General features: G+C 45.8%; 1 protein-coding gene and 1 non-coding gene across 8 annotated transcripts in view; both read left to right on the plus strand.

The window, feature by feature from the left end:
• Nucleotides 1–12898, plus strand: part of LOC135385788 (galactosylceramide sulfotransferase-like) — a 435824-nt gene that overhangs the window by 309637 nt on the left and 113289 nt on the right. The gene's annotated exons all lie outside the window — the stretch shown is intronic.
• On the plus strand, nt 606–678 carry Trnaa-ggc (transfer RNA alanine (anticodon GGC)). The gene has a single exon. It is a non-coding gene; the product is annotated as a tRNA-Ala (tRNA).

Genomic DNA, 12898 nt, shown 5'->3' on the forward strand with positions numbered 1-12898 from the left:
TTCGAGTCCTACAGCTGGCTAACCTTTTCAGTGACTTTCATCTTTCATCGTTAATTTCTTAGGCAAATTGAGGCTTTGTATGGGTAGTCCCTTCTATAATGTTCCAGCCTCAGAGCATCAGTTCTTTCTTGTTCATCAGTTGTCGCCTGCGTCGATCCCGTCGTATGAATGTGTGTATGAGTGAGCAAAAATGTAAGAGTGAAAGGAGGATGAGTGAGAAAGAGTGGCTGGTTTCTCCCTTCAGATGACGCACCCTGGAAGACGCTGAATAGGCGTGTTAGCTAAGCTCAATTGGTAGAGCCCTGGACCGGCAATCCGGAAGATGTGGGTTCGAGTCCTACAGCTGGCTAACCTTTTCAGTGACTTTCATCTTTCATCGTTAATTTCTTAGGCAAATTGAGGCTTTGTATGGGTAGTCCCTTCTATAATGTTCCAGCCTCAGAGCATCAGTTCTTTCTTGTTCATCAGTTGTCGCCTGCGTCGATCCCGTCGTATGAATGTGTGTATGAGTGAGCAAAAATGTAAGAGTGAAAGGAGGATGAGTGAGAGAGAGTGGCTGGTTTGTCCCTTCAGATGACGCACCCTGGAAGTCGCTGAATAGGCGTGTTAGCTTAGCTCAATTGGTAGAGCCCTGGACCGGCAATCCAGAAGATGTAGGTTCGAGTCCTACAGCTGGCTAACCTTTTCAGTGACTTTCATCTTTCATCGTTAATTTCTTAGGCAAATTGAGGCTTTGTATGGGTTGTCCCTTCTATGTTGTTCCAGCCTCAGAACATCAGTTCTTTCGTGCTATCTGTACTATCAGACTGCTCATAGAGTAGGCCACCGCTGCTTTCACCACTCTCAGTTCAAGATATCACAAGCACCTATAAAATAGTGCATGAATCGAAGAGATGTGAACAAAGATATCTGCATTTTGCAACTTGTAATATCTGAAATAACTGCGCTACGTACTGTTTGAACGTGCGACTTCAACAATGAAGTAAAGCTCAGTTGCAAACTGATGTCGACACTGGGAAGGCATTTACATCAAACAGAAACCAGACAGCATTAAACCTTACCCCAGTAGGATATCATCAGAACATATTTAATAAACATTCGGATACACCAAGCTACATATCACACACGCACACCACACACAGTTCCACAGTTCGCATAAATTTGTCAGTGATACGCATCCTGATTCTGCAGGTACAGAAAACGACACAAAGCTGTTTACTTCGGATACTAAACTGTTATGCACCACACTTCTACCACATGTGCTCATTGAGAAAACAAGAACGCACATATCTTAAGTAAGGCAAAATGAAGAAAGAAAACTTACCTGTGAAACTTGAAGGGCGGAGAAGAAAGGAACGCTGCCTCTCGCACAGTACGGCATTCGTTGCTACGCTCAACATAGTTGTTCACCGCATTGGCCAGTACTGCCTCGATGCTCCAGAGATTGCAATACAAAATACGCATGATGCTGACGTTCCCAAGACCTTTCCCTGTGACAAAATGAATGTCCATCCTACCGAACTGCCACGACGACGTGCCTTGCCACTCGCCAGCCTCGACTATTTGAAACAGCGGTTGCAGAATGTCGATGGCGATGAGGCAGATGTAGTTGCGCTCGGCTCGCGCTTGTTGGGAAATTGATTTCTTGTTATATCCCTCAACCACCGTGACCGATCATTATAATGACGTGGAAAAGGTAAAGTATGTTTTTTGTTGTTTGTTTACTGAATACGTGCGATTCGTGATGAGTCGTTTACAAAAACGGGTAAAAAAGTGTAATGCTAGGAGGGTATAAAATAAATAAATATTATTAGTAATGGCAGCATGAGTGATATAAATACCACGTCATCCAGGCCTTGCTCTACACGCGAACGGCACAATGGAACGTAAAAATAAAATACAGTGTGAAACAATTGGGTGCGCACTGAAGAAGGAACGGATTTCCATTCGTGATAAAGGTTGGCAATATGTTGAAGGTACAATGTAGAACCAACGCAACTATTTGCTGCGTATAACTACAGTTGATTCTTTCATGAAAACTCAACGTTTTTCTTTACGTTCACAAGCCGCCATTGACCAGGTACAGTTGAAACAGCGTTGGTTCAGCGTTATCATTCTGCATTCAACATTAGTCAACATTAGACAACGTAGGTTCTACGTTCCACCAACAGTCGGTGTTGACTGGGTTACTTCTTCCTCTCGTCTAGTCCTCAAAGGCACACTACGACACCGACGTACATAAGCTCTTGAACACGAAACACTAACCTGATCTGTGCAGCACATTGGCCGAGAATGGCTTGGCATCCATGCGGACGTCGCAGGGGTTTATTTACTATTATCTCGTGCCACAAAGGAGTTGTGCCATACTTATGTTTTCTGTTGATCGTGTTTCTGTTGTAGCTACTGTGAACGCATCTACAAAGTTTAAAAAAAATTCCACGGCCGCCCCATAGAATCAATACGCCCCCTCCCCTCTGTACCCGAAACAAGCAGGAGGAGGCACACTGGTTGAGTTAGTAGTGTGTCTGCGCACGAAGTGGTCCTTCCAAGTAAATCAACAGCTACTCACTCTATTATTATGGATCTCGTGCACAGGTGACTCCTGACTGAGTCTCGGAGAATCGTGTTTTACGTGGAAATTAAATGTTCATTCGCTTCAATCTTTCATATACACCACCTGTATCTGCTTCCTAGTGTATCAGCATGATTTGTGCAGTCGTAGATGGTGATGGAGTACATGACGCTAGCGTTTTAAAAATTATCAGGCTCAAAAGTCGCGTAAATTACGTAAGCAGTCGCGCTACGCATATGTCTGCGTAAGCATGTGTGCATTTCTTGCATGCCGATGTCATTTTTTGTTGTTTTATTTTTATAGCAACAGTGCTGAATAAAATAATAGAAAAATAAAACACTTTATTTTGTACCGATGATTCGGGATAATAATCCCCAGGGGTCGATAATCTACCCCATTGCTGGTGGGGATGCGATGTTCACTGTCAGCATGTGGTGGTGGTGGTAGTGATGACGAAATCGGCTAGCCGTTGTTGGCCTCACTTATGTGGGCAGCGTCATGACTGTAGCCGGGATGAAATGAGGTGCTAAGATGTAGGTCGGTCACTGCCAGGATTGGTGAGAAGTCCGAGCAAAGAAACTTAGTCTCATAGTCTCAGTTGGTTTTTGAGTGTCGTCTCGTGAAAGAGCCTCTGGGATGTAGGACATCATCCAGCGTACAATTCCTGCAGTACTGTCAGCATGTAAAATATTGCAATTAAATTTGCAGCCAATTATTTGCTGTGTTTCATGATTTACATCCGCGTAACGTCGCCGTCGGAAGCTCCTGGCGTTTGTTCTTCGAAACATCGAAGCCACAGTTTTGACGCAAGCATAATTGAATATATTTTGCATATTCTGGGAAAAAGAGCTCGGCCGTAGGCCCTCACCTAAATAGAGGACGGGAAGCTGCGCCATGCACCTAAAGCCTACATTACCGCAATATGCATATTGGATGAGCACTTGTGGTTGGTTTTTCTTGCTTGTCTCACAAACTATATACATGTAAAGTTCAATGGAATTCTGAATCCGTCTATACCCGTGAAAGCATTACTTCTTTACACACAAAATAAGACATGGAGATTACTGGACCTTAAAGCTCAATGTCACACATACATGTTCAACATCTAGCGAGTTCCAATTATTATCCAGCCGTTCTATTTGAAAAGGATCCAACGCGACAGATTCATTTTAGAGGACCATTCACGCATTTGCGCCCGCGACTGATACTAGTGGTCTTGCGATCAAGAAGGCGATCGAGAGGATGCCGTACATCGCGGAGCTGGCAGAGTATAGGAAAGAGCCTGTAGCGTTTCCTGCGGACGTTGGCGCTCCAGACGGGCGTCTGAATCGATGAGCCAGCGACTGTTTGTTCACCACGTTGCATCCAAACCGTGAGCCTTCTTCGTTCCCAATCGATGGTGAATGCTTCCATCCGACGCGGCTGCTGCGAAGATCTTCGTAAACCGCGCGTTGCATCTATTTACTTTGCGAACTGATCCTCCTGCCGTCGCTCGCTCGGAACATTGCCTTCGCCTTGTGGTCAGATGGGAAGTCTTGCACTTCTCGCCTCTCTTTCTCTCTTCCTGCGCCACCAGAGTCTCGCATCAATCGCTCTTGCTTTCGAACCTTTCAAAGAACATTTGCGACCAGGGCTTGCGGGAAGTATAGTATCGCTCTAAACGGCACCACTCGAAATAGTTTTTTGTTTCTTTATTGTTTCGCGCCATAGAAAGTATGTACCTACCGTTTTCTGTGGGTTAGCATTTCGTGAGAAAAAACAGATGACGCTTTTTATTGGTCGTGTGTCGAATATATATTTCAACGTGGTAATGCTGATTGAGCCCTTATATAGGAGATAGAAGGCACCTCGAATCTGTATATCTTTGCGCGTGATTTGAACATACTACCTTCAGGAACGCACGGATTCGGAGTGACTGTGCTGACTGGGCGCTGTGACTCAAATTTTTCTCCTTTCTCTTTCTCGTTTCTTTTTCCTCTTTTTCCTTCTTTTTTATTTTTCTTTTTTCTTTTTTTTTTTTTTTTAGGAAGCGGGCGTTTCCTGAGAAAACTAGTTTAGAAGAGTATACGCGCGGGGTTCTGAGCTACGTTGCAGTACTGAAAATTTTGACCTTTACTTGCTGCGTACGGTTATACTACGAAACCACTGAATACATGCGGATATTAACGAAGAATGACGGCGCTATCAAATAGTTCTTTTCTGCTCTCTTGAGCTCCGGGGTCGAAATGTCTGACTTCCTCATCTCCCTTTTATGACGCCGTTCCTCACTGGCCAGCAGAAAGTTCTTTCTCGACGAACTGCTCTCCACTAAATGAGTCTCCTATTTGATCTTTGTCGAACAACAAAAGGCGAAAGTTGCGAGAAGGCCGGTTACGCAACACGGAAACTACATATGAACGCTACGCCGCAAGCATGCTTGAACTATGTGAAACGAATGACTAAATAAAAACGAATCGCGTCACTCCCAGCTGGTGAATATTAATAGTTGCAGGATATCCTGCGACTTGAGCCACTCAACTCAAGCGGCACACGCCCACTCGACATGCCATTCATGTAGCTGCACGACACCACAGCGCGGGACGTAAAGTTAGTTCTAAGATACTGTGGAAAATTTTTTGTTAGAAGAAAAGGGACGTTTTTTTTTTTTGTTCTAATAAATATACCCCCCCCCCCCCCCCGCGTTGCGTTTCGCTCGTGGCCGTGCGGACAATTGAAAAATTAATTTTGCGCATCGGAACCATTTTTGGACAAGCACTTCCTCGTTCTAGGGACGTCAAAGGCTTGCGCGAGATGTTTATATATACATCTTTTTTGCTTTTTTTATGTGTACACATTGGATGATAGAAGCCGGGATCAGCATCGCCGTATACAGTACATGCAGGCTTCTGTGGCCTATAGTAGTTACCTCTTCTTTTTGAGTGCTTAAGTTGTTAGTGTTTACAGTGGTGGAATTCCACGCCGAGGCTGGGTGACCCGGGCTCGAATCCGTGCGCCGGCTGTGCTGTCTTGGTGTGTTTTCTGGGTTTTCCTCAGACGCTTTAAGACAGATGTCAGCACACTTCCCCGTGAAAGCGGCCTAGGACGCAATGTCCCCCCCCCTTTGCAGATAGTCGCGACGTTGCCACGCTTACGCATTGATATGGCGAAATTCACTATGCAATTTGTCGACGATTAAATACGGAGTAGTTCTTCTCATAGGACTACTGCACTATGAAAGAACGTATCCGCGATAAGGGTAAAAATTTAGCATTGGGCTTGGAGATGATTTCAAACGACTACTTTGCATCGTGTAGTGCCATCTCGCAGTTAGATGTTAAAAAGCGTGCGAGAATAATAGTGGTGGCCCCATGCCCTCAGATACAGTACAGCGAATGAAACGAGCCATGGAGGGCAGTTTAAATAATCGAGTAGCGCCGCCGTCTCTGAATAATACACGGAGCACAAGGGACGGACTTAAATGCAATGCACACACGCGTGCTCAAATGCAGCGAGTGCCGTAATGGAATTAAGCGTTGAATCGAAAATCCTGTACTGCACCGGAAATGCGAGTGTATCAGCTTGTTCCGCATCCTTGAACGGCACGCAGAGAAACTGAATTCGATGTGACTTACACTTCGAAGGGTTTCGACGTTATTGACAGCGTTGGTTTCATGATATCGACGCAGATGTTTTTCTTTTTCTTTTTTCCTAACTTGAATTCAGCGTCGCGGGCACACCGATCATATGACATTGCACGTGATGCTTCCACGACGAATAACAATAATATAATTTAATCTCATATGCTGTCTTGTTCCCGCTAGAAGGTCACGATCACGCCATGCTATATATGCTACAAATTGAACAAAGAGGGAGATAGGAAGAATTAAAGACGTCGTCCGCAGTAAATTGAAGAATGGACTGCATTTCACTTGCATCCTCCGCCTGTGCGCCGTGACGAGAAGCAAAAGATAACTTGCCCAAGTTAAATTTCGAGAGAATTACAAATTCCAAGAAAAATTCTAGTCTATAGCATCTATCTTTCTATGCTAGATAGCATCTATCTAGCGATATGTAGTCGATAGCATGGGCCCTCGGCACTCTCACGTCCCAATTTTCGTCCCAATTACGCTCATGTTTTTTTTTAGAAAATTAAAATTGAAAATTACGGGTCGAATTTCTCACGAACTGCGCACTGCTCGTCAAGCAAGGCGGTAAAACTACAATGCACGCGCATAACATTGTGCCTAAAACAGAAGAAGTCGGCTACCACGACGGCTACGTAGCCGTCAGGAACAGTAAGCCAGTGGGCGACAATAGATCACTGTTGCTTGACAAATTTGGGATTATTTCCCACCAGACGTTGTCCCGAGCAGTTTTGCCGCAATTTTACTAGCAATTTAAAAATATCTGGCGTTCTCTGTCACATATATGCGTTTGATTCTCAATAAACCGTTGCTGTGTCAGAGAAAATTATTTTTCTTCCGTGTCTCTGGTTCCAGCCTTCAGTATGCACCAGCTCGTCTGCGCCTTCTCCATCACCATAACTTGGTGCACACGTGCCCTCGCATCATCCGTCCCGGTACGCCTTACTAAATTGTGCATATGTAGTATGGCCAAGTATGAGATGCATCTGCATCACTGTGCCGTCGAAATATAACGAAGATGACAGACGATAAATGTGGTGTATGAGACATGGTAGCTAAAATATTGTCTGCCCTCGGGAAGGCGCACACCGCCAGAGACATGCTTCCCACTCCCGGCAGCCGCGCTAGAAGTCTTCCACTGGAGCAGCATTATACTGCTCTGTCATGATTGATTGATGGATTGAGATATCAAAACTATGGAGATGGCTTCGTCACGAAATTTTCGAAGTTGCCCTTGGTTTCTACAGGGCGAACTTTAATGTGGAACATGAGCTACGGCCGAAGTCTGATTTGGATGCAACGAAATCACTGAAGTGCCACTTTTGGGCGACACTTGGGACACCGAGGTGGCAGCGTGAGAGGGATCATTGTTGTGGTGCAGTATCCAACACGAAGTACTCACATGGTTCTGAACCCAGAAAGCGCCTAATTTACACAGCGGTGTAGATGGTTATGTCCTTCTTCGAAATGAGGGTAAAAGCGGTTGGGAGAGCGTCAACTAAAGGCACGGATACATAGTTAAGAATCTGGATGCTGCTTCTGTAAATGGTATCCACCGCTGTTTTTTGTAATTTATTTTGGCTTGGCCCAGTAGTTATTTTTCTTGCTTGCTTCTGTGTGCTTGAGGCGGGTTGCAGGGTTGCAGGGATGCAGTTGTACGGCAATATGCTCGCTTACATTTGCTGTACGTGTCTAATTTGTACTTTTGTATTGTCATCAAGTAGAAGAACTAACCTCACTTTCTAGTCTCCTCTACGCCGACGGAAACTCTATCTTACATACCCCTGCTATCTATCTGTTTCCCCTTTCATCACCATCAATTCATCTGTTGTTGTTGTTATTACATACCAGACAACAACGCTCTCGATGGGGGGGGGGGGGGGCGAGAGAGATACATGATGACGATGATATGACTTCCGCTCATTGAGCAGAATGCTACCCCATTGCTATTGGGGAAAAATGAGAGGATGGTGATGAGGATGATGCTGACTACGCGGACGGAGTCTTAGAGGGAGTCGATCAGGCCGGTAGTTTCAAGGAATTTGTTAATGGGTCGCAAGACGGACATCACAATGGGAGATTGCTTTTTGTGCATGCCATACTGCCATGCATCGTGCATCCAGCAAGCTGGCAGTGATGCGCCGCTAGGCGAGATTCGATTGCGCTGCTTTCTTGCGGAACCCGACCGCAATTCTCTGATGAGGGGCATCGAAATCACAGACTCCTCGAAAGGAAATGTGTTTACCTGGGCATTGGACGCGCAGGCGCCACACTACGGCTACACATTGACCAAAATGAGCAGGGAGTATCTCCGCCCTTGGCCGAAGCTCGGAACTTTCCATGAGCCACCTGGCAGCGCCTCGAAAATACTGACGCGCAGGCAAGGTTCTCCGACGCACGCAGCACCTCAAGTAAAACACGCGACTGAAGCGCCAGACACTTTTCTGGCACGGTTGGTACTCCCAACTCACCCAGATCATGAATCCAGTGTAGCTGAGACCCGCCAGCCCGTTCAGCGGATCCCCTCCACAGAAAACGAAACGCGTTCCGCGTGATGATAATTTGTATTACGGCTGGTGGGGCCGAAACAACCTCTAAAAACCACAAGCTTACTCAAGCGACTGTCGATACCATGCGGTAGCAGTCGGACCCGAAAAGTGATCGACAAATTAACAAATTTAAGCTGTCGCAGCACAGCAGCGGTTGAATACTCGGGGCCTGTTGACGTCTGACACCCCTGCCATTTGCGTATCATGTGGCTATGTAGTGTATGTATGTATGTTTGTGCTGTAGATACGAATATGCCCGTCTAAAGATTTGATCATTTTCTACTCAGACAACTGATTCTACGGTTGAGGGTTCGTTCCAGGACGAGAAAGCTGTGTGAACTTGTTTGTGCGCACAAATTGCACAGATACGTTCTCAATCACATAAAGTGAACGGCTCGTGCCATGTTTTTCACGTTTCAGCGTCCATTATAGAACTTCATGTGGGCAAAATGAATTCGACATGCGGGGGGAGGGATATGTTTAATAGAGTGAAAAAAAAGAAAACGGAAATGTCAGCCAGGCTATTGCCAACTTGCTATTCCGAAAAGGAGACTGAAAAATAAACAAAAAGAAAGAAAAAGAAAGGTACTGAAAAATAAACAAATAGAAAGATGAAGAAAGGAACTGAGAATAAACAAAAGAAATAAAGGAAAGGAAAAAATGAGAGAAAAACAGGCACACAGTGCAGTGCAGTACAGGCACGAAGGAAAGTTCCAAGAATGTCCAGTCAGAGGGCAGACGCAAGGCCCGAGTCTTTCATGAAGCGGAGCAGGGCTGTAGTTTCGGCCCACTGAGCAGGCCGAGGGACGGGACCAAGGAGGGTGGCCATGGACAATGTGCTGCAGCCCAGCTGTATTAGATGGCCATGGAGGGCTTGCCGTTGGGGAATGTGCTGCTGGCAGTGCAGAAGACAATGAGGAATGTTGGCCACCTCGCCACAGCTGGAACACAAGGGGGAGCTGCATTGGCCCATTTTGTAAAGAAGCAATGGGGTGCGGGCAACGTTGAGGCAGAGGCGGTGCAGCACACGCAATGAAAAAGGTAACCGACGGGTCGATGGACTGCACGTGGCTGTTGTAAGCAACGGCGTGAGATCTAAATGCTTGGGCACGGGCTGCACACCGGCGGCGAATAGTTAAATGGCACGCTGAAAGTGTAAGTGGTGGCAGGAGTAGCAGCTGCGGCGGCTCGTCTTGCAGCTGCGTCTGCGCGTGTGTCAGGCCCACATGACCGGGCACCCATTGAAGAGACAAAGCATGACCATTGGCACGGAGTCTGTTATACATCTGAATGATCATGCTGGGTATGTCCCTTATGAGGTTGGGGCGGGGCGACATCAAGCGGAGGAGGGACGCCTTGCTGTCGGTGAGGACGACCCATTTCCCAGGTGGCAAGTCAGTAATGTATTCTAGAGCGGTAAGAATGGCGAACAGTTCAGCCTCGGTGGACGACATGGAGTAGGGCAGTTTCTAGGCCTGTTCATGGTCTGTATCGGTAACGTAAAATGCCGCGCACGATGCGTCATGCATTACGGAAGCATCGGTGAAGATTTGTCGGCAATGGGGATGAGTAGAGGTGAGATGGGCCAAAGCGAGTTGTTGGACTACCAAAGGGCTGATTGCCTGTTGTCGGTGAAAGTCTGGTATAGTGGCGTGAATGCGAGGTCGTTTAAGGTCCACATGCGGGCTACCCGCGAGTCTTGGCAGGCAGACCTCTGGTCTACCCAACATCATTCACCCTCTCACCTGAGATGAACACTTGTGGCGCCGCTCAGGATGATTATACGCGTGACATATAACCACGTATTAATAAGTCAACCAATTAGTTGTGGCATGCGCTATGCGTTCTAAACTGTCAGCGGTCACAATAGCCCCTGTAGCCTCCATCGGCATCCCATGCGCCGTATACTTACTCGTATTTGTAAGGGTTATGCCACACTTAGGTTCACTATACATCGTGAATGCTTTCAGTCAAGCTACGAATAATGAGCAGCGGAGGAGGACCCCTTGGGCAATAACGCCTCCATTATTTGTATATCTTATCTATTTATATTTTCATCTTCTTTCTATCTTATCTGCCCAAGTGTGTAGCCTGTGTGTGTGCTCAACTCCCCAAGCATAAACGCCTCAGAATTTGTATAAACGACCTGGTAGCAAAGCCGACGCAAAGCTACCGAAGCAAGCAATTTTTTGCCACTTCAGCAAGACTATTCCCCTGCGTACTGGTTCCAGCAATAGGCTCGCTACAGTAGCAATCCCATGACGAGGATTTTTCGAGTGAGTGACAGGATCTGGTGGAGAAGCCGTCCGCTATCTGCTTCAATTGCCTGCTGGCAATCGATCAGCGGCTATGCTCCGACAACTGCCCTCGACGGTTTCTCGAGAGCATGCTCTTCCGTGAGATTGCTATGGTGCTGGAGCTGTCTAGCGAGCCGTGATGTATTCTCATTCCACCTAAAAGAAAAAAGTTGTCTATAGTATCGTCCAAGGAGCCATCTAATCTTCATGACAACCTATCACATGTATTTGAGAACGTATCAAAAGAAGTGTCCGTTCGATAATGTGTACGTATTTATTAAATGGAAGGAATACCATCTCTCTACGGGAATCGTAAGACTTCCCTTCCGTATAGACGTTGTGGTTGTCATGGAAACTCTGCTTTCGATGGAGTCGCAAGGGCATCTTGCGCGCTCGGACGCTCACGCATCGGGTTCGCGATATAATTTATGGCACATAGAGTATTATTAATGTTTGATTTGACATGTCAACACCAACTCGTACTCGTTTTGTTTTTCTTTTTTCTTTTCTTCTCTCTCTCTCTCTTCTTTTTCTCTTTTTTTTTGTTTTTTGCCATGAGCCTTATTAACAACACGTATGCGTTAGAAACTTCAGAAGTGTAATTTATTGATGATACGGCGTGGTGTATGGGCACTGGCATTACTCAGTATCAATCAATATTCCACACTCGTAACTTTTATCTTGACGCAATCCCAAAATTCGCGGTCACCCCCCAGCCGGCGCACTCCGTCACTATACTCAGCCGCTATGCGGGAAGCTGCCTTACAGGATGTTAATTCAATGGGAGACAGCGTTTATGCCAATTAACAGCAAAACAGAATAAAATTTTTAAGATGTAATCGCCTAATAGAGAAGAACACCATGTAAAGAACCCCTGGAGACATGAAAGGCACCAGCAGAATATAAGCCTAGTGCACCCTGGCCAAATGAATTTTAATGCATTGCGCCTATGGGGATTCCGTCGATTTTTGCACATCGCCCATGTTTAGACTACGATTTTTCGACAAAGGCAGTCAAATTCTGCAAATGTCATCGCCTATTTTCGTTCAGTACGTCCTCCAGGCCACATACCAACCACGGCACGATGTGTGAGTGTTAACCCTGATGCACCCAGGGCCTTCAAAGTTGCGACTCAGACAGGGTTCCCCTCCTAGGCGCTCGACGGACTAAGTCCCAGTATTATCGTAATAGGCATGCGCTGAGACTGTACGGCCGGTCTGAAGGAGTTCGAAACGAGAACTGTCATGTTTTCCAGAACTCGAAGTGGCTGACAGAACAGACAACTTTATTTTCAGTGAGTAATATAGAAATGATACCGTCTTGTATTTTATATCGCTTTTATATTAAACTATACAACTTGATAAAACTGTCCATTTCGAGTTCCGTTTTGGAAGTGATTTTGTCAAACGCGATCTTTCAGGGTGCAACAGGAGAACAAGGTACGGGGCTCAAACCCCGTGATCGTACTTTCACATATACATACCCATATACATTACATTATATAATCAGCTTAGGATGATGAAATTCGCCATTTGGCCGTTTTGGAAGCGATTTTGTCAAACGCGACCTCTCAGGGAGCAACAGGGGAAGATACGGGGTTCTAACCCCGTGATCTTACTTTCACGTATACATATTATAATATCAGCTTAGGACATCTTTAATATTAATTTTATATCAAACGATAATAAGCCCCGACGTTTACGAAATTGGCCACTTGGCCATTTCGAGTGCCGCTTTGGAAACGATTTTGTCAAACGCGACCTCTCAGGGTGCAACAGGGGAACAACGTACGGGTTTAAACACCGTGATCATACTTTCACGTATACATATTACAAAATTAGTTTAGGACATTTTTAA

Source organism: Ornithodoros turicata, chromosome 2 (genome assembly GCF_037126465.1).
Source record: "Ornithodoros turicata isolate Travis chromosome 2, ASM3712646v1, whole genome shotgun sequence".
NCBI classification, from domain to species: domain Eukaryota; kingdom Metazoa; phylum Arthropoda; class Arachnida; order Ixodida; family Argasidae; genus Ornithodoros; species Ornithodoros turicata.